At 36.3% G+C, this 20,408-nt stretch overlaps 1 protein-coding gene across 1 annotated transcript in view; it reads right to left on the reverse strand.

Annotated features, from left to right (window-relative positions):
- The window catches only part of LOC109426789 (sodium channel protein 60E), an 820,640-nt gene that overhangs the window by 795,427 nt on the left and 4,805 nt on the right, over nt 1–20,408 (reverse strand). Inside the window, exon 2 of the mRNA XM_062853525.1 lies at nt 11,677–12,842. The gene's annotated coding sequence lies outside the window, so the exon portion shown is untranslated. The remainder of the gene's footprint in view (nt 1–11,676; nt 12,843–20,408) is intronic.

The following is a 20,408-nucleotide window of genomic DNA, read 5'->3' on the forward strand; positions in this document are numbered from 1 at the left end:
ATTCTGATAACCAAGAGGGGGAAAGGCATTGGCCCCTGGCGCGGCAGGAGAAGCAAATTTTTCAGCTCCGGTTTCCAAGTACTTGAGGATGCCAAGTGGATTACGGTCAAACAGATGAGCTTCTGTTGGTAAATGGGCGGTGTAACGGAAGGGAAAATGAGAGCTGCCATTCATGAATCTGTTGTTGGACACACCGTCATCATAGATGAGACTTAATCTTTAAGCGGATTATTATCAGAGCTTCTGGTATTCGGCTAAATGGGCTATTCATCATGTCCTAGAAATAAGCATCTTTGAAAGAAAAACTTCACAATATTGTTTGAATTGCAAGCCAGTCAGCACTACCAGGTTGAAGTTCAACAGACGTAACTAAAGCTGAGGAAGACTAAAAGTGGTAGTCGAAGTACACAAGAATAGGACTGAAAACAAAAAAGGCAATGATTTCAACCAAAGACTGGAACGATAATATTAATAGAAGAAAAAGAAGCTACAAGAAACTGTTTCTGTTATTTTCAAGTATTATCATAAAGTGACATAAAAACTAAGTGAATTTGTTCAAAATTTTAACAATTAAAAAAAATCTGAAATTCTGTGAAAAAGATCGTTACAAATTTTAGACTTTATTCCGAAGATAGAATTAGCATATAGTGTATCAAACAATTGTCCGTACAGCAAATTTTTTGTTAAAATAATTTTTCATTCAAATGTTTATAACTTTTTATGCGTCAATCAAAAACGCTGTAATTTTGACCAACATGCATCATATATTAAAGCTCCGATGGTAAAATTTTGAGCGAGATCGAATAAGTTTTCTGAAAGTTATAAAACTTTTAGTAAAACTTATAAGATTTTTTAACACATCTTTAAAACATTATATCTCAATATGTACTCGATGATTTTTTTTTCAATTTTTTTTTTGTGTTACAGTTTATACCTAAGACTTTCATATGCAGCTATGTTTGAGGATTTAAATTCACTGCAAAAAATATGAAAAATGTGCTTATGTAGTTGACGATGTTTAAAAATTTACCTTATTTGGCACATATAATCTGCCAAACGTTTTTCACCAATAAAAGTTCAATAACTGAATGAAAACTTCATAGGACCTACTCTTCATATGTAGTTTAATGGGTCCTGTATAAAAAATATTAGGGTAAATGTACCAATAGTGGTGCTATTTGTAGCTCCTTGTAGTAAAATAATTGAAAAAAAAATGATAAAACCACAAAATAAAAAGTCTGAAAACATTAATCGATAGTTTTTCACTTAAATTTGCTATGAAAAATGTTAAAACCATTGTTTATTTCATATTTTGCTAACAAATCACTTGCACCAACTATAGGTACACGGTTCCTATTATGGAGGTAAAATTTAACATTGGTTCCTATAGTGGCGCATCCCAGTGAATTCTTATGGGACCCACCACTATAGGAACACTACCACCACTATAGATGCAAAGGAGCAAAAAAATTAAGGATAATAATTGTTTAAAATAGGTTTTTCGGCAAATCCTGAACAAAAAACTGAATTAATGTTATTGATTAGGTATGAGGCAGCTATTAAAAATGTCATTTGCAAGCTTTTTGGTCGAAATAGTACTAAATTGCAACTACCAACACTATTGGTACTACCTCCACTAAGGGAGCTTTTACCCTACATTAGGAAAGTTCAAAAAAGTTGAAAACACTTGATACTTTTATTGATCAAAATATGATGAACATATACAGATTTTTCATATTTTTTGTAGTGAATATAAAACCACAAACGAAGCTGCATATGAAAGCCTTAGGTAAAGCTGTAACACAAAAAAAATGAGAAAGTTTCATCAAGTACATATTGAGATGTAATGTTTTAAAAATGTGTTCAAAAAACTTTTAAGTATTACTAAAAGTTCTATAACTTTCAGAAAACTTATTCGATCTCTCTCAAAATTTTACCAATGGAGCTTTAATATATGGGTTATAATTGGTCAAAATTTCAACGTTTTTGATTGACGTATAAAAAAGTTATAAACATTTAAATAAAAATTATTTTGACCAATTGTTGGATACACTGTAAGTTAAAATACACAGAAATAAAAATTAAAAAAAAATCCGAAGAAAATCATACTGTCATTATAATGATTTATTTGAATAACTCGTAATAGTTATTTATATGACGAGTTCCATACAACATTTAATGCAATGGTTTTTTCATTATACAACTCATTTGAGTTGCATAATGTTCATAATGCAACTTAAGTAATGAATATTATGCAACTATTTTTCATTATGCAACTCATTTCAGTTGCATAATGACACCATACGGAAAAGAAGGTCATTATGATACTGAAATGAGTAGCATAAAAAAGAAATTATGATATTGAATTGCATAAAAGACTTTCCTTCACGAACTTTTCTCTAATCTGATTTAAAATTCCAGCTGAGGTTTCCAAATATTTCCTTCTGCAGTTCATCAAGAAATTTCCATAAATTCCAAATGCTACTCTGATACGAAAGCTACTTTACAGCTGGCTTTCTAGGCTAAAATATAAACGACTCATAAAAAAGTGATCATTTTCCGTAACAAAATCAGAAATTGCCAATAAAGAAGTAGGGGTGGGAGCAATAATAAACTATAAAATTTCCATAAACAAATCAAAAAGTGCATAAATAAATCAAAATTTCCCATAAATAATTGATTTTCGAGCAATAAAAAACGTCGGAATTTCCACCAAAACAGTTAAAATTTTCCATAAATAAATCTGATTTTTCCATAAATAATTTAAAAATTCCCAATTGAAAAACATCTAAAAAGCAATTGAAAATTTAGCAATAAATAGGAACTGATGAGCAAGGTAAAAGTACCGGCTGAGCCATGCGGCGAAGCCGCATAGAGGATTGAGGAACTGAGGCGGCAGAAGGCCGCCGATGTTTCCGAAATCCGATGCGCCGTAACTGCGTCGATTCGGTTCTAGGCAATCCACAGATCCAAGAATTTGCCCGGTATAATGCGAACAGAGATGTTATCCTTTTTTTTAGTCCGACGAGCGTTAGCGAGTTCGGACAGCAAGCGATTGTCTGTTAAATTGCACAATAGTTTCAGTCTTTCTATCATAGTTCTATAATGTAGTATATTCGAAAATTTTGGAAAAAATATAGTTTTTTATTGCAATTGTTGATTTATTTGTGGAAATTCTTACATTTTTTATTGCTAGAAAATCAATTATTTATGGGAAGTTTCGATTTATTTATGCGCTTTTTGAATTGTTTATGGAACTTTTCTAGTTTATTATTGCTTCCACCCCTAATTATTTATTGGTAATTTTCGAATTATTTATGGAAACTTTTTAATTTATTATGGGACGATTAATTGGCTGCCGGCTTTCTAAGACTCTCATTTATACTAATTCAGTTCTTTTGACACCATATACGACGCATGTCCACTTTACACTGAATACAAACATTACAACGTGATATTATTATAAATGGAACGAACTTTCACACTCAATCTTCATTTTCTCAAGCCGGGGGAAGCAATTTGAATCCAACACACTCGTTGTAACAAATTGGATGAGCAAACCTCACTGTAGGAAAGGCCGATCCAGCTGTAAAACTTAAAAGCGAAGGGGCAGACCAGCATTCATTCAGAGTGAATAAATTTCGAAACAAAATTACATTTGTTTGTTGAGGGGCGGGTCGGTGAGATAAACAGCAGGAGGGCCTCTGAAGGAAAGCTCCAAATGTAAATCTTTTGTTTTTTTTTTGTGTTTGAGTCTGGACGGAAATCCCAATAACTCAGCCACAAATAAGCGAGCTTATAAAATCAGGAGGAATGACCTCGACACTGATCTGAAAAAAAAAACTGGTTCTGCAAGCTGAATGGATCTTCTTGTATTGCTCCATTTGGAAAACCGCTTATAAACTTTAAGAAATAAAACTGGAATGGTGTTTGTATGTCACAATCTGGTTGGAGAACGGGTCAACGGATTGAGATAACAATTTCTTTCATGCAGGGCTTCAAAATGTTCGTGTGAAAATTATGCACTTTTTTTGTGAAATAAATTTAATGAACCTATAACAGATAACAAAACAATATGGAAAAAGGATGCTGAACTTTTACAGTGCGACTAGCCGAAAGTTCCCTCTGAGATGCCCACTTCAATTCCTACTGGTGATCCTCCGGGCAAACTTTCGGTCAATTCTCCAACAATCCCAAAAGCAATTTGCTCTTGAGTTCTTCCATGAACTATGCTTGGAGTTCATCCAAAGATTCATGCAGCAAGTTCTCGAAGGATTTCAATAAAGACACTTTAGGGAAGTCCTTCAAGGATATTCTCCAAGAATTTCTTCTGTTAGCCCTCCGATGATTTCTTTGACATTTTCTTCGAGGATTCCTTGAGGAATTCCTCTAAGGATTTTTTTTTCTGACGTTTTTCCAAGTCTTCTTTTTGGGAATTTCTACAAGGATTGTATCAGGGTTTTCTGCGAAAATTCATTCAGAAGTTCCTCTACACATCCTCTAAGAAATTTTTAATAATTTCTACAAGAGTTGCTTCTTGTATCCAACCCACTCCCCCACTTCATAGAAGGCTTCCGAGACTTTCATGGGAATTGTCGCCAAGAGTCCCTCCAGCTTTTTTGCATTGATTCTTTCAAGATTTTTTCCAACAATTCCTTTACAAAATTCTCCAATGGTTCTTTCGTCTCTGGATTCCTTTAAGCCCTCTGAGATGTTAGGATTTTCGCACCCAACATCCTACTATGGTTAAAGAATTCAACAAAAAAAACCCCGAGATTCTTTCATAATTCATCCAGAGATTCCTCCAGATATACCTTCAGGTAATTCTCCAAAGAATTCATCCGGAATTCCTCCAAGAATTCTCGTGAGAATTTCCCCCGAAGATTCCTTCAGGAAAACTCCTTCAGATATGTATTTCTTTGGAAATTCTTCCAGGCGATTTATTTGAGAATACTTAAAGTTGTTTAAAAATACTTTAAGTACATCTCCATGGATTCTTTCAAACATCTCAAAAAGCATTAAAGCAAGTATTTGTTCAAGAATCCATTAAAACAAAAATTTTCTCCAAGAATTCCTTCAGGACTACCTCAAAAATATCTTAAAAGATTTCTGCAGATATCTCTCCAAGGCTTCGGGTAGGATTTTTTTTATTCTCTGGAGATTCTGTCAATGTTTTTTTTTAGGCTGCTAAAAGAATATTCCAGAACTCCATAATGGATTCTATCAAAAATTGCTGTATAAATTCCCTCAGGAATTCATCCTGACTTATCTGAATTCTCCATGCACTTTTACGGGAATTTGTCAAAGAATTCCTTCAGGAGTTTCTTCAATGTTTGTTCAGGAATTCCACCTAGGTTTCATTCAGAAATATCTTGCTTCGGAATGTTGGCTTTTGCAGTCTTTTGGGGGAATTGAAAACACTAGTTTATGATTTTTCCCGACGTTTCGGTCCGTATGGGACCTTTTTCAAGGATTCAATCGGTCAAGGTTTCCTAGTCAAGATGGCTTTGCTAAACTCAAAAAATGTCATGCGGAAGTTTTGGTCTATTTTGAGTCCGTTCGGTTTTAAACCGTCGTGATGCGGACAATCTCCTACCTATCGGGCGGTCTAGAATTCTGTCCCTGTTTTTGGAATCTTCCACCATTGCTTTTCCTAGACCGATTGAACCCTTGAAAAAGGTCCCATACGGACCGAAACGTCGGGAAAAATCATAAACTAGTGTTTTCGATTCCCCCAAAAGACTGCAAAAGCCAACAATCCGAAGCAAAATTTTACTATCAACTGTTCATTTAAAAAATAAAGATTATAGAATTAACAAACCTATTATAGAGAAGCTAGCAATATAAAAAACCATTCGACCTTACATCATCTATCACTTCAAGTGCTACGATGGCCTCATAGATAGAAACGTCAAGTTCTGGAGGAATTTCTAGAGGAACTCCTGAAGTACTTTTTGTAAGAATTCCTGAAGAAACTCCTGGGGAATCCCTGGATAAATCCTTGGAGAAATCCCTGGAGGAACTCCTGGGAAGAGAAACTCCTGGAGGAATTTCTGGTGGAATCCCTGGAGGATTCCCTGAATGAATTCCTGGAAGAATCTCTGGAAGAATCCCTGGAGAAATTCCTGGAGAAATCTCTGGAAAAATTCGTGGAGAAATTCCTGAGAGAATTCATGGAGAAATCCCTGGAAGAACTCCTGGAGCAATCTCTTGAGGAATCGCTAAAGTAATTCCTGGAGGAATTCCTCAAGGAATTGTAGTATAACATCCCTTTAGGTCATAACATCCCTTTGCATCTTAAATATCTATCTCGAGCGTTAATGACATGAAACATGCATGCAAACTCAAAAAGCAATCAATACCCAAAGACGAGCATTTTTCCCACATTACAAAACCCTTGTCTCATCACACTTACAAACCAGACATTACCACATTCCAAAAATCCATGTTCTCACACTTGAAACGCCACCGTCATTAAAATCAATAATTGATTGCCTTATGCACAAATGTTGAATTCCACTTCAAGAAAAAGCAACACGTATACTTTTTCCCATAGAACCTCTTAGAACGATGACCCATGTCATCGTCACCTAAAGCACGACCGAATGTAATTCGACCTTTTCTCTATCTTTCCCACACAAGGCACTTAGAGCCAATCAATATTTCTTGCATACGCATGGATATGCAGAACAAAAGTCAAGCGCATCACGTTGCATGTGTTGGCGCCGGGCTCTCTTTCTAGATTTGCGTTAGCGTCTATTTCTCTTTGCTACAATCGATCGCTGATTGGTTAATTAGTAAATTCAAGGCAACTCCAAACATCTCCCACCTAAATGTAGAGATATAATAATGTGTAGAGTCTAAGTAACTTGTAATCCAAAGAGGCAAAGAATAAACACCAACGTGAGCAGTTGTCACTACAGTAGATATCACCGGCATATTACAGAATCCCTAGAGGAATCCCTGGAAGAACTTCTGGAGGAATCCCTGGAGGAATTTATAAAGAAATTCCTGGAGGAATCCCTGCAGAAATCCCTGGAAGAATTTCTAGAGGAATCCATGGAAGAATTTCTGGAGGAATCCCTGGAAGAATTGCTGGATGAATCCCTGGAAGAAACTCTCCAGGAAGCCCTAGAAGAAATGCTGGAGGAAACCCTGGAAGAATTTCTGGAGAAATCCATAGAAAAGTTCCTGGAGCAATTCCTGAAAAAAATCATGGACGAATCCCTGGAAGAATTCCTGGACGAGTCCCGGGAAGAATTCCTGGAGGAATTCATGGAAAAATTCCTGGCGGAAGTCATAGAGCAATCTCTTGAAGAATTTCTGGAGGAATCCCTGGAAGAATTTCTGGAAGAATTCCTGGAAAAATTTCTGGAGGAATCCCTGAAAGAATTCATGGAGGAATCCCTGAAAGAATTCCTAGACGAGTCCCTGGAAGAATTACTGGACGAGTCCTCGGACGAATTCCTGCACGGATCCCTGGAGGAATCCCTGGAGGAATTGATGGAGGAATCTCCGGAAGAAATTCTGGAGGAATCCACCGAAGAATTTCTGGAGGAATCCCTGGAAGAATTTCTGGACGAGTCCCTGGAAGAATTGGAGGAATTCATGGAGGAATCCCTGGAGGAATCCCAGGAGAAATTCCTGGGCGAAGTCCTGGAGGAATCCCTGGAGAAATTCATGGAGAAATTCCTGTGGGAATTAATGGAGAAATCCCTGAAAGAATTTCTGGAGGAATCCCTGGAGAAATTCATGGAGAAATCCCTGGATGAATTCCTGGAAAAATTTCTAGAGGAATCCCTGGAAGCATTTCTGGAGGAATCCCTGGAAGAAACACTGCAGGAAGAAATCCTGGATGAAACCCTGGATGAACCCCTGAAAGAGTTCCTGGAGGAATCCCTGCAAGAATTCATGAAGGAATCCCTGGAAGAATTCATGGACGAATCCCTGGAAGAATTCCTGGACGAAATTCTGGAAGAATTCTGGGAAAATTGCTGGAAAAATCCTTGGAAGAATTCCCAGAGGAATCCCTGAAAGAATTTCTGGAGGAAAAATTCCTGAAGATATTCATGGAGGAATCCCTGAAGAAATTCTTGGAGAAATTGGAAGAATTCCCAGAGGAATCCCTGAAAGAATTTCTGGAGGAGAAATTCCTGAAGATATTCATGGAGGAATCCCTGAAGAAATTCCTGGAGAAATGAATTCTGAGAAGAATCCCTGGAAGAATTTCTGGAGGAATTCCTGAAAGAATTGCTAGAGAAATCCTTGAAGGAATTTCTGGAGGAATCCTTGAAAAAATTCCTGAATGAATCCCTGTAGAGTTCCTGGAGGAATCCCTGGAAGAATTCATGGAGGCATCCCTGGAAGAATTTCTGAGGGAATCCCTGGAGGAATCTCTGGAGAAATTACTGGAGGAATTCCTGGAGGAATCCCTGAAAGATTTCCTAGAGAAATCCTTGGAAGAATTTATGGACGAGTCCCTGGAAGAATTCCTTGACGAATCCCTGAAAGAATTCCTGGAAGAATCCGTGGAGGAATCCCTGGAGAAATTTCTTGAGAAATCCCTGGTGAAATTCCTGGAAAAACTCCTGAAGGAATTTCTGCTGCAATCCCTGGAAGAATTCCTGGGAGAATCCCTGGAAGAATTCATGAAGGAATATCTGGAGGGATTCCTGAAGGAATCTCTGAAGGAATTCCTGATGGAATCTCTAGAGAAATTACAGGAGGAATTCCTGGAGGAATCCCTGGAAGATTTCCTAGAGAAATCCCTGGAAGAATTTCTGGACGAGTCCCTGGAAGAATTCATGGAAGAATTCCTGGAAGAATCCGTGGAGGAATCCCTGGAGAAATTCCTAGAGGAATCCCTGATGAAATTCCTGGAAAAACTCCTGGAGGAATTTCTGCTGCAATCCCTGGAGGAATACCTGGGGGAACCTCTGGAAGAATTCAGGAAGGAAGCTCTGGGGGGATTCCAGGAGGATAAGTCCAGGACATAAGTCGCGACGTATTAGGTGACTCGACCCATGTCCCATGTCTTCGATACCAGTGCAGTGATGTCAGTGCGATTATTAAATCTAACTACCTGCCCAATTCTTCTAAATTCTTTTTTTGTTGCCAACTAAACAACCATGATGACGAGAAACTGAACAAAAAATGATGATGATCATAAATATCGCCTTCCAAAGCGCCCAACTGGACGGAAGAGCAATGCGCAGAAACCCAACCGTGGTGATATTATATGATTGATTCGACATAGCACTCAGAATTGTTTGTATTTCGCTTAGGAAAAATCGGTAAAAATTAAATACTGATCAGAGAGGAAAGAGGCGATTCGCATCCATGAAATTTAGCAAATGATCCATAAATCCGACTAGAGTATTACATCGTATTGTGTCATGATGTTTAAGCATTTTTCTTTTAATTTAACAATTATCTTATAACTTATTATAACTAGATGCAGATGTTGTTAAAATAACTAAAATTGCAACAATCAAGATAATAACATACAAAATATAAGCAGCTCAAAATTATAACAAAATGTGACATAAATTTTTGCTTCACAATTGATTGCTTCTATCAAAATTTGATACAATTTTATGCCATTATTGTAAAAAAGTCGAAGAATCAAAACTAAATTATATTATAATGAGTCATAAAACAACATTTATAACGTAATGTGATATGATTGAGTTATAATGATTGTTTAACAACGAGGATGTTCAACATAATTACATCCAGCATGAGTTATAAATATCGTGGTTTGTTATAATTATGTTATATTTTTGTTACAATTTCCTAGTCGGGCACTACTGTTCGTTCGAGCAAGAACAAATAACTGACACGTAACTGCAGCATACCAAAGTCAGGTATCATTCCAAGACAAGGTATTGGTTGGTTTTCCAAGTATTGAAAATAACTTATTTTGGTATTTTATAGGTATTGATAAAATATTTCAACGAGTTATTAGTTTGGTAAAAACAGTCCATTATTGTTTGCATCATTTAAGTTATAAAACCATCCATGAAAAAATAACAAACAAATCATTCATAACATAATGATATCAGGTATGGTATACAAATAGTGATTTTTCCATAATTGAATGATACTTCAAGCAGTCCTCAACTTGAGGTCTGCAATTTTTCAATACAGTCGACTCTCTACATGTCGATGTTCTACATCTCGATATTTTTCCCTATCTCGATAGTTTGGTCGGTCCCTTCAATCCGCATACATTTTACCTTTCTACATGTCGATATCTCCTTATCTCGATATCTCTCTATCTCGATGCGATCTCGTTCGTTTTTGTTCTCGATTTTCTCTCCATATGACGATATGCCCGTTTTTACAGGTTGCTAGATCTCGTTTCGTAGGTGCAAAACAATCTGGGAAGGCGAAGTGACATCTGTTTGTTGACGGTTTTTCCTAGTTACGGACGATTTTTCAATCTAGTGTGCATAACAATTTGGTCCTTGAGTTCGATCTCTCCCTATCTCAATGGTCCCTTCAATATCGAGATTTAGAGAGTCAATTGTAGTTGAAAAATAATGTTTAAATAGTGGTTATACTTTTATTTCTTTCAATAGTTTTTTTTTCGTTTTTATTTTTTTTTTTTGTTTCTTATATATGTTTGTCCCCACCCCTCGCGCCCAATGAGAGGTCTCAGACATAAAAAAAGTATTTGCATCGGCCTTATTACACCCATAAAAAAACTAAAAACGCTCCATATAAAATCAAACTATGCTCCATATAGAATTTACGTATGGTTCATAAAAATGTAGAATATTACCCATAAACAAATGAAAACGTTCCATACTTTTCGAAAATGTACCGGTAAAACATCAAATTTTCTCATTAAAATTAAATTTTGTACCAATGAAAAACACTGAAATGCTCCATAATAAAATGCAAATACGCCATAAAAATGAAAATTGTACCCATAGCAAATTGAATATTGCTCCATAGAATAATCAAAGTACACCGTAAAAAATAAAATTGCACCAGAAAAATGCTCCATTACTATTATCAATCCGCACCGTATAAAATATGAATTATGTACCTCATAAATAAATTAAAACTCTCCATAGATTAGCATATTGCCATAATTTAAATTCAATTATTTAACATTGCTTTCGTGGTGCAAAAATTAAAAATCAAGGTTTTTTTTGAGCGGTTGTTAATTTGTACGCTGCAGAATTATAATACTTATGGGGAATTTTCTATTTTCTATGGTGCAATTTTGTTTTTTTTTAAGGTGCTACTTAAATTTTATATGGAGAAATATTCAATTCACTATGGATGCAATGAAAATTGATGGAGTATTTGCGTTTTTATGAAGCATTTGTATTTTATCATGAAGCGTTCCACTATTATTTATTGGTGCAAAAATTCACTTTAAATGAGAAAATTTTATGCTCTTCCGGTACATTTTCCATAAAGTATGGAACGTTTTCAATTATGCGATTATTATTTATGGATCGTTTTACAATACAAAAGTCCTCAGTAGGATTTACGGCCACGCAAAATTTACATTTTGCTATATATTTAGGAGCGCAACTCATAAAATAGAGTTGAATACATGTATCAATGGAAATACATCGTGAGCTATTTTAATGCACAACAATTTAACCCGATCCACACAACAAAGTATTGTAAAGAATATAAAAAAAAACTACTTACTTGTATATCATTAGAGCACCTAACACATGATTCGAACCATTTAATAGTCAACATTAAATTCCGCAATAAAGCACTGCACTTTGTGTCTGCTTGAATTTAACAGTTTATTTCCACTCAGATAACATTGCAGCTATCTCACCCACGCGCCTATCAACAGCAAATGCAGTGCAGTGGTAGAATTCAATCTACTTTTCCGCCTCCTTCACTGGTGCACAAAAGCTTCGCGCTGCAACCTGCTCCAAGAATGCCAAATCACCGAAAAATTGCATCTGCCAACAGCACTTTTTGCCACTTAGCGCAATTGGTGGTGATTGTTTTTCCACGCTAATTTATAGAATTTTACAATTTTCACAGTTTTTCAATTATTTTCCGAGGTGGTGACTGTCAGGACTCGGCCCGGGGGTTTTGTCACAAACACGCCGTCTTCTTTTGAACCCGGTGCTCGGTACTCGAGCACAACAGTATGCTTGTTTAGCGATTTGCCACGCCGCGGCGGCCGTCGTCACACAAAGTAGAACGAACAAGTTTTCCTCCCCTACCACCCAGCAGCAGGACCTCACTAGTAGTTTCTTCTTCCCTTTCCAGGGAGCACCACAATGGATCCATATTTGTTTGCGGTGATGAAGGCGTTTCGCCTTTGCTGGTGGAATGGAAGATGTGGAGTGGTTGGTCCTTTGCCCACTTTTCTCCTTCAGAACTAGGTAGGTACCTCTCACAAGTTGTGAAAAACTAATCCATTCCCGGTCGCTTAATCACGGCGAGATTTTCATATGGCGTTCCGTTTTTTTTTTTTCGCTTTTTCACGACACAACCACTAACACACGACAAACCCTCACGACGACACACTACACTAACTGGTTGAGGGCTTTCCTTCTGGGTCGCAAGCTTTTGGCTCTCGCGTTCACTTTTCCACTGGCCATGCAGGCACGTCTGGGTCTACGGGTTCCGGTTTTGAAATTATCCTTTTGACTTTGTTGCTATCGCTGATGTTGCCACTGCGTCTGCTTCCGACGACGACGACAAGAGGATTCTGGATTTTCCCGCATTAAAATGGGTTAAACGTGTTGCTGCATTTTCACTTCACATCCCGATTGGGGTTAATTTCTGTTTCATTAGTTGAGTTCTGGACCGTGGAGAATTATTTTACATCTGCAAGCTGAGAGTTTCTGGCACAAAAACAAATGAGTAAAATCTGCATAAAATTCTTACAGTGCAAGATATGTTACACTACTCCAAGGATTCCATTACACTTCTTTGTGAGATAGAACGAAAGTTTTGAACTGTTGATTGCGATCAACATTTTTATGCATAATTAGGTAGGGACCCATAATCGTGCTCCATTTTTTTTTCTATTGGGATGGTTCTTTTAATCAAAGCTGAAAATCGAGCTTTCAGCTTCTTCGTATTGCTCTCGCAACGATACTCTGTTCAAGAAAATCAACGAAAATTCCTGTACGAATAGTTCCAGGACCGACCGGAGATCGAATCCATCATTCTCAGCATGATCTTGCAAAACACACGGGCGTTTATCGCTTCGACAATATGGGCCCTATAAATCGAGCTTCTCTTTATTCAAAAATATGCAATTCATCGATGTACAAAACCCCTATTTCTTTTACAAAGGTCAAGAATACATAGAGATATTTATTGTACGTGAAAAAATGAAGTCACATAAAAAATTACGGGTAATCAGAGCATTCGGTCTGGAGATTGTTTTGTATGCAGTGTAAAACATAGCTTCAAAAAAGAGTAATATCACTTGTAGAATACTGTAGTCTTGTACCCAGTCAGCTGATGATCATTTTAGTGCATAATGGTTCCGAAACGCAATAGAAATCATATAGTGTAGTAGAAAATGTATGACTCCCTATAGAACAGTGATGCGCGAAATCGGTAAACGAAAACACTTTTGTATCTCGGATTTGGATGAAATCTTATTATTGTATTCAGTATGAAAATATAAGTGTTTTGACGTGAGAAAAGGTCGTTTGAACTCGAGTGTAACTTTTGAAAAAGGGGTAAGTGTTTTTGACATCAATGTTTTTAAAAAAAACTATAACTCGGAAGCCAAAAGTTCCGCTTCCCATGACAAAATGCACTTTCAAGCTCCGCGAAGTTCAGATTAAGATCCGAATGGAACTTTCTGGCTGCTTAAGAGGCAAACGATGATTATTTCAGCACTCTCGTATTTATCCATGACTCGTGCTGAAAAAATCAACTTTTTGCAATTCGTGACATAAATAACTATTTTGTTTCTGCATGCAAATTGTCAAAGTTCTGTCAAAAGCTGCTTAGAAGGCTAACCAGCTATCTTGTGTGAACTATCAAGTTCCAAAATTACTTAAAAATGAAGCTGCTTAGAAGGCTACCTCAAACAAGTTGCTTAGCTTATAAAGTACCCTCTTATCTGAAGTTTTGATTACTTGGAATAGTAAGAAATCAAAGCTTGTTTTTCTCAGAGATGGCGCCACCACATTAGAAGTAAAATCATTTTTCTTGTATGGACAAATCGCTGGCTTGCACTTGTTCCGCATCGCAGCGATTTGTGCCTTGGGGCAAAAAGTTGCAAATTAGAAACAAAATCATTATCCCCACCCGTTTCTTCTGGATTCATTGCAGTAACAGAGAATTGATTACATCACCATACAAATTTCAAGTTGTTTACTTCTTTTTCCTGACTCGTATTTTCCACCCGTGTTGCGCGTGATGTTTCGAGTGGATTGGTGCCAGGCGGCGCCGCTGTATATGTGAAAAACACGTGGAACACGAGCGCCGTATACGATCGCATAGCGTAACCTTCGCCGTTACTTTACACTGTTATCAAGTTTACCGCATTTATCAGAAAAGCGCCTCTACCGGCACTCTAGCAAAAACGCAGCTGATTGCTTCCCACTCGTTATAGAGAAAAAGTGTCTGAGATTGTGGGTCTTCAATTCTGCGTTACCCACAATCCACTTAGGCCATAAATTCACCAAGGTGTGCATACAGGGATACTCAAAATAACTGGGACAGGAAAAATTTACACTTTTCAAAAAAGGTTCAACTAGCTGTAACTTTTCGAAAAGGGCATCAAATATTCTCAAATTTTTAATGTAAATTCATCAACTAGTGGTCCAATTTTGGAAAAGATCGGGCTATTTTACACGAGTTTCTAGAAAATGGTATAATTACCCGATATCTAACTTTGAGCTGTTATATCTCCGGATTCAATGAACCGAATGCAATGAAATTTTGATCATTTATGACGATTATAATGAACTTTGAAAAACATTTGACTTAATTTCAAATTATTTATAGGAAAAAAAGTTATAGCGATTTCATTTATTCTATGTTTTTTTAATAAATTTGTCACTTTTTCATATGCATCCCACTACTTTTTCAATTTAATGCCGGCCATTTGGTTGCTTTCCTTCGAAATATAAATATATTCAAGTCAATTAGAGGGAATTTAAATGAACTATAATTACTATCTCGAATTTTGAAACGATGATGAATTTTTGAATAAATTGGTGTTATGTTAGAAAAATAATCTTATCGTTATAATTTTCTTTCGTGTAAAGAAAGTAAAGTTTAGTCAAAAGTTTTTAATAGCTTGTTATATTGATCACAAATGATCAAAATTTCATTGCATTCGGTTCGTTGAATCCGGAGATATAACATCTCAAAGTTGGCTATCGCATAATTATACCTTTTTCTAGAACCTTTCTAACTTCGTGTGGAATAGCCCGATCTTTTCCAAAATTGGACCACTGATACACAACTAGTTGATGAACTTACAGTAAAAATTTGTGAATATTTTATGCCTTTTTCGAAAAGTTACAGCTAGCTGAACATTTTTTGAAAAGTGAAAATTTTACCTGTTCCACTTATTTTGAATATCCCCTGTATATTTATTCCACTTATAGTTTGTCATGTAATCTCTAAACAAGGAATACGCCCAGATTATCAGGAAAACAGTGAATCCTAGAAAAATATTTTAGGGCATCAGCAAGGAGGCTGGTATAAATAATCTGAAAATTGTGAAAAGGGTCTTGGGAAGAATTTGCTATTGATTTTTTGTTTGTGTTCGGATGAGCCACTGTGACCAGCATTTAGATCTTTTGTGGCATTACCCGTATCCTTATTATTTAGTGCATGTCCGTTAATAAGAGTATAAGTTCATTAGAAACAGTACAATTTGGCGTCCCGCAGGGATCAATATTAGGCCAATTACTCTTTATCGTTATTATAAATGATATTTTTGAATCGCCCTTAAAAGGAAAACTACATTTGTTTGCGGATAATGCGTCTATTGTTTATGAAGGAAATAGCATTAACACGCCGTTTGAAGACATGCAGCATGATATGAACTTGGTCCAAAGATGGTTATATAATAATGGATTAACTACTAATGTATATATACTCTCTCTCTCTCTTCTTGGCGTAACGTCCTCGTTGGGACAAAGCCTGCTTCTCAGCTTAGTGTTCTATGAGCACTTCCACAGTTATTAACTGAGAGCTTTCTCTGCCAATGACCATTTTGCATGCGTATATTGTGTGGCAGGCCCGAAGATACCCTATGCCCAAGGAAGTCAAGGAAATTTCCTTTACGAAAAGATCCTGTACCGACCGGGAATCGAACCCGTCACCCTCAGCATGGTCATGCTGAATACCCGTGCGTTTACCGCCTCGGCTATACGGGCCCTTAATGTATATATAGCTAAAACTAACACTAAATTTGTGATTATCTCAACTAAAACTAAATTTGTGATTATCTCAAGTACTAATCGTTTTAACGATTTTACCCAGAACCTGTTCCTTGGGCAAGAACAAGTTGAAAGAGTTGAGAATGTAAACTACCTAGGTCTGAAGCTTCAACAGAACCTTAAATGGAACATCCATGTAGATTAAGTTCACCTTGAAAAAGAAAAGAAGAGTCTTTCTGGTGCTCAAGTGCATTCGCAAATATGTTACTCAAACATAATTTGGCAAAATGCACCTCTCTACGTCAGGAGCAAAATTACTGTCCCGTTGAATAAATTTACCGTCGTGCAAAGCTACTTTGGACACTTTTGAATATGGATTTGTTAAATTCAAAATATGGTTCAAATCTGTCTTTGGGACTATTATGAAGCAATATTTTCCCCTTCATTTGGTTGAAATTGTTTTTCAAACAGACCAAGCAATAATGTCAGGACGATGAAAAACATCGACTAAACCAAAAAAATATATTTGTTGGATTTAATCACCGTTAACTAGTAACTTGAATTGTAACTTGTTCTGTGGCTTAGTTGGTTAAAGCGCCGGACTAGCGATATAGAGTCGTGGGTTCGAATCCCACCAAAACATGGGGTATTTTTTCCACAAATTTATCTCTCAATTCGACACTGATTTTTCATTTGGCCCTAACTGACATTTTAGAGTTCTCTTCATCGATCCTCTCTTTGTGTTATCACAGAATGTGTATTGAGTTTTCCAAAGATTTTTTGATTGAAATGCGAATAAGACGACTACATGTTGATATAGAAACAAAAAGAATAATGATTTTGTTTATTTTGATCAAGTTATTAGCGAAAGAGAGAGTCGACGAAGAGAAATCGATCAAGTCAGTTAGGCCCTTAGGAAAAATCATTGTTGAATTTATCAATTAAACACACACCATGTCTTCGAAAAAAGTTTGAGGTTTTTCGTCAGGCTTCGTTTCAGATGGGAGGTTTTGTCAAACAAAAGAAGAAGTAATCGTCAACGACTTTCGCACAGTGAAAAATTTCAGACTTCAGAACCCTTGAGAAATTCTTATATAGATTTCTGTAAAAAATATTGAACGAATTTCTTGAACGACAATCTGGAGTGACCCCTAATGAAATTGTGTAGATCAGATCTGCCCAACCTTTTGGGACCGTGGGCCACAGGTTAGGCTTCACATCAGACGGTTACCATGGTAGGTCAGAAATTGAAATTAGTAATCTTGGGAATCTATATGCTCAGTCAAAAAATTCTGTCAAAAAGGTAAATTACATTTCTGCAGATGAATTACACATGTTCCTATTAAAATTTTCTCGGAGTTATTTTATTGTTTTCAAGTTTTTGTCAAAGTTTCCTTTGAAAATTTTGAGAATTTTACCTTGTAATACCTGTTGAATTTACAATGCTCTATTGTAATATCAATGAAATGTAGAAATTTGGGAAAAAAATGCATAAAGTTCAGAAAGACCATGCTTTGCGGGATGCTAGATTTAAGGGATGATTTTAACAACCTCCAGTCGCACAGAGGTCCAAATTTGAGAAAAGCTGGCAGAAACTCAATTTTTGAACATGCCTTATATGGGATACATTATATTGAGCATTCATCCATAATACCAGGAGCACTAAATGGCGTGTAAAAAAATTAGAAATATTGATTTTGTATCTTGTTACAGCATTGAATAGCTGCTGATGGAGAAAATGCTGGATTTTTGTTAAAGAACACAAACAAGTTCAACCACTACAAAAGTCTATTGATAGGGTAATTGTTCCCATCGTTGCGGTAGTACCTATTGTTGCGGTAATGGCAATTGAGCACTTTTTCGACTGAAATGTTACCAAAAGGTATTTTTAATAGATGTATGGTGCTTAAATTATGAGATTGCACCATTTGTTTGCTTATGATTTGCCCAAAACCCTATTTTAAAAAAATATTTTCATAAATGTGTTTGCTGCTGTGTTCCTATTGTTGCGGTAGTGTTCCTAATGTTGCGGTATCCCATATTATTTCAATGGGATACCGCAACAATAGGAACAAAATACCGCAACATTAGGAACACATACCGCAACATTAGGAACACAATGATCTTTCAGATAAAAACGAATAAAATGCTCATAACAACATCAAAGTGGCAATATTTCGTTATTTTCCCGTAGATTAAGGATGGATTTTATTATTTTCAATTCAATCCATGTAAAAAGTTTGCTTGGGGCGATACAATTGTGGTTTAAACATGAACCCAGCGCTTAACTCCTCCATGATCGGATCAATTACCCTATAAGTAATACAATAGCTTTCAAAAGTTTAATTGTAAGTTCTTGTGTATATCGGACATCTGCAATAGAGCAAGAGATCAAAATAACACTTTTGGTTCAAAAATTGACATTACATGTCATTAGTACGAGAAATTCTTACAGTTCGACTTCAAAGTGTCTTACAAATCGCTCCCCGCTACTCCCCGCGGGGAGATTCCATTCAAATGTTCGTTTATATATGCAGAATCGATTAAAGAAAAATGCAACTGCCAAGAGCTGCCAAAACAATAGCACCATGATGATATGTGTATAGTAAAATTGTATGAAAAACATCAATTTTGTTCAGATTTTGTTCGAAGAAATCGACAAAAAATGAAAATGCCTTTAAAATGAAATTGAACGCGAAATCATGTTCCAATACATTCATATAGGCTAAAATTAGCAGACTACTATGATTTGGCAATTTTTTGCCAGGTATTTTCAAATCTGGACCACTGTGAGTCGGGTGAGTTCTTATGTGCTTTATGGAGCTCAACCCAGCTCTAAATTTCATTTTTCTTTATTTTTTTTATGACATTTTACACTAAGAGTGCATTCGTGTCAGCATTTTTTTTATTGTTTCCAACTAGAAACTCATAAATCTGAATTATTGACTCTCCTAGCTGTAAATACACTTTAATAAAAATTTAAAAATTCCTCCCAGCTCTGGGAGAGAGGAAGGGCATTGTTTTAAAGTTTTGGAAAAAGGTTGATTGATCTCCATTACAGCCAAATTCTCGATTTCAATAAAAAAAAAAAGAAAAACAGGTGAACCAACGTCTGGCTAAGCGTTTTAGTAAGCTCTAGGGGTTGTGCACTATCAATATTTCACAAAGATATGTCAAGTCATTCTCGAAAAACGGTGCTTTTACGAAACTGTTAAACTGTTGCTAATTTAACCAAACCGTCTAGCGGCATGGCGTGCTTGAGGAAGTTTTTCAATACAATAACGAACTTCGTTTTAACTGTTGGTAAACATGATTAATCCCCGCAAACGTGAGATATAAAACTTAATTCTTGAAATTATCAGAATTTATCATCACACAAGATTGAGGACCCTGATAGCGACAGTTATAAAAGCATTTCGATTCCCAGTCAGTCCAGAAACTTTTCGTAATGCAAATTTCCTTGAGGGAGCGTCCATGAATGCATTTTAGGGGGGGAGGGGAAGTCTGGAACGTGTGGCAAGCCATGTATTAGGTATAGGAAAATATGCACAGTTCGAAAAAAAACTGTAAAATTATGACGAATCTAATGTAACAAAAGGACCCCGTCATATATTATGGAAAATTTTGTGCGATCTTAAAATAACATTGCAGCTATCTGTTAGAAAATATAAAGTAAAATTCAGGAATCTTATAGATCGTGACGTGAGTTTCGACTGGAAATTTGTTGAATATTTTAACTGGCTTTCTCAGTCTGTGGAAATTCAAAACGACTAGATCTTTGGGGTGTGAGTAGCACGCCCGAGCACTCTCGGCTATCCAGCTTGTTGTATAGCAGACAGTCAAAGTTAAACTGCTTCTACCATAACAAACGAATGGCCGACCTGCTTCGACTGCTGCAGACAGTGCTGAGAGAGACAACGGTGAAAGCCGTCATAGCTGCGAAGAGCTGTTTGAAGCTGATGACGGAGAGTGGCTGGCATTATTTATAGTAGATTTTAATGTTAGCATAGATAGATTTAAAACTAATTAGAAACGTACATGTTTAGT

The sequence above is a fragment of the Aedes albopictus genome, chromosome 2 (genome assembly GCF_035046485.1).
Source record: "Aedes albopictus strain Foshan chromosome 2, AalbF5, whole genome shotgun sequence".
NCBI classification, from domain to species: Eukaryota; Metazoa; Arthropoda; class Insecta; order Diptera; family Culicidae; genus Aedes; species Aedes albopictus.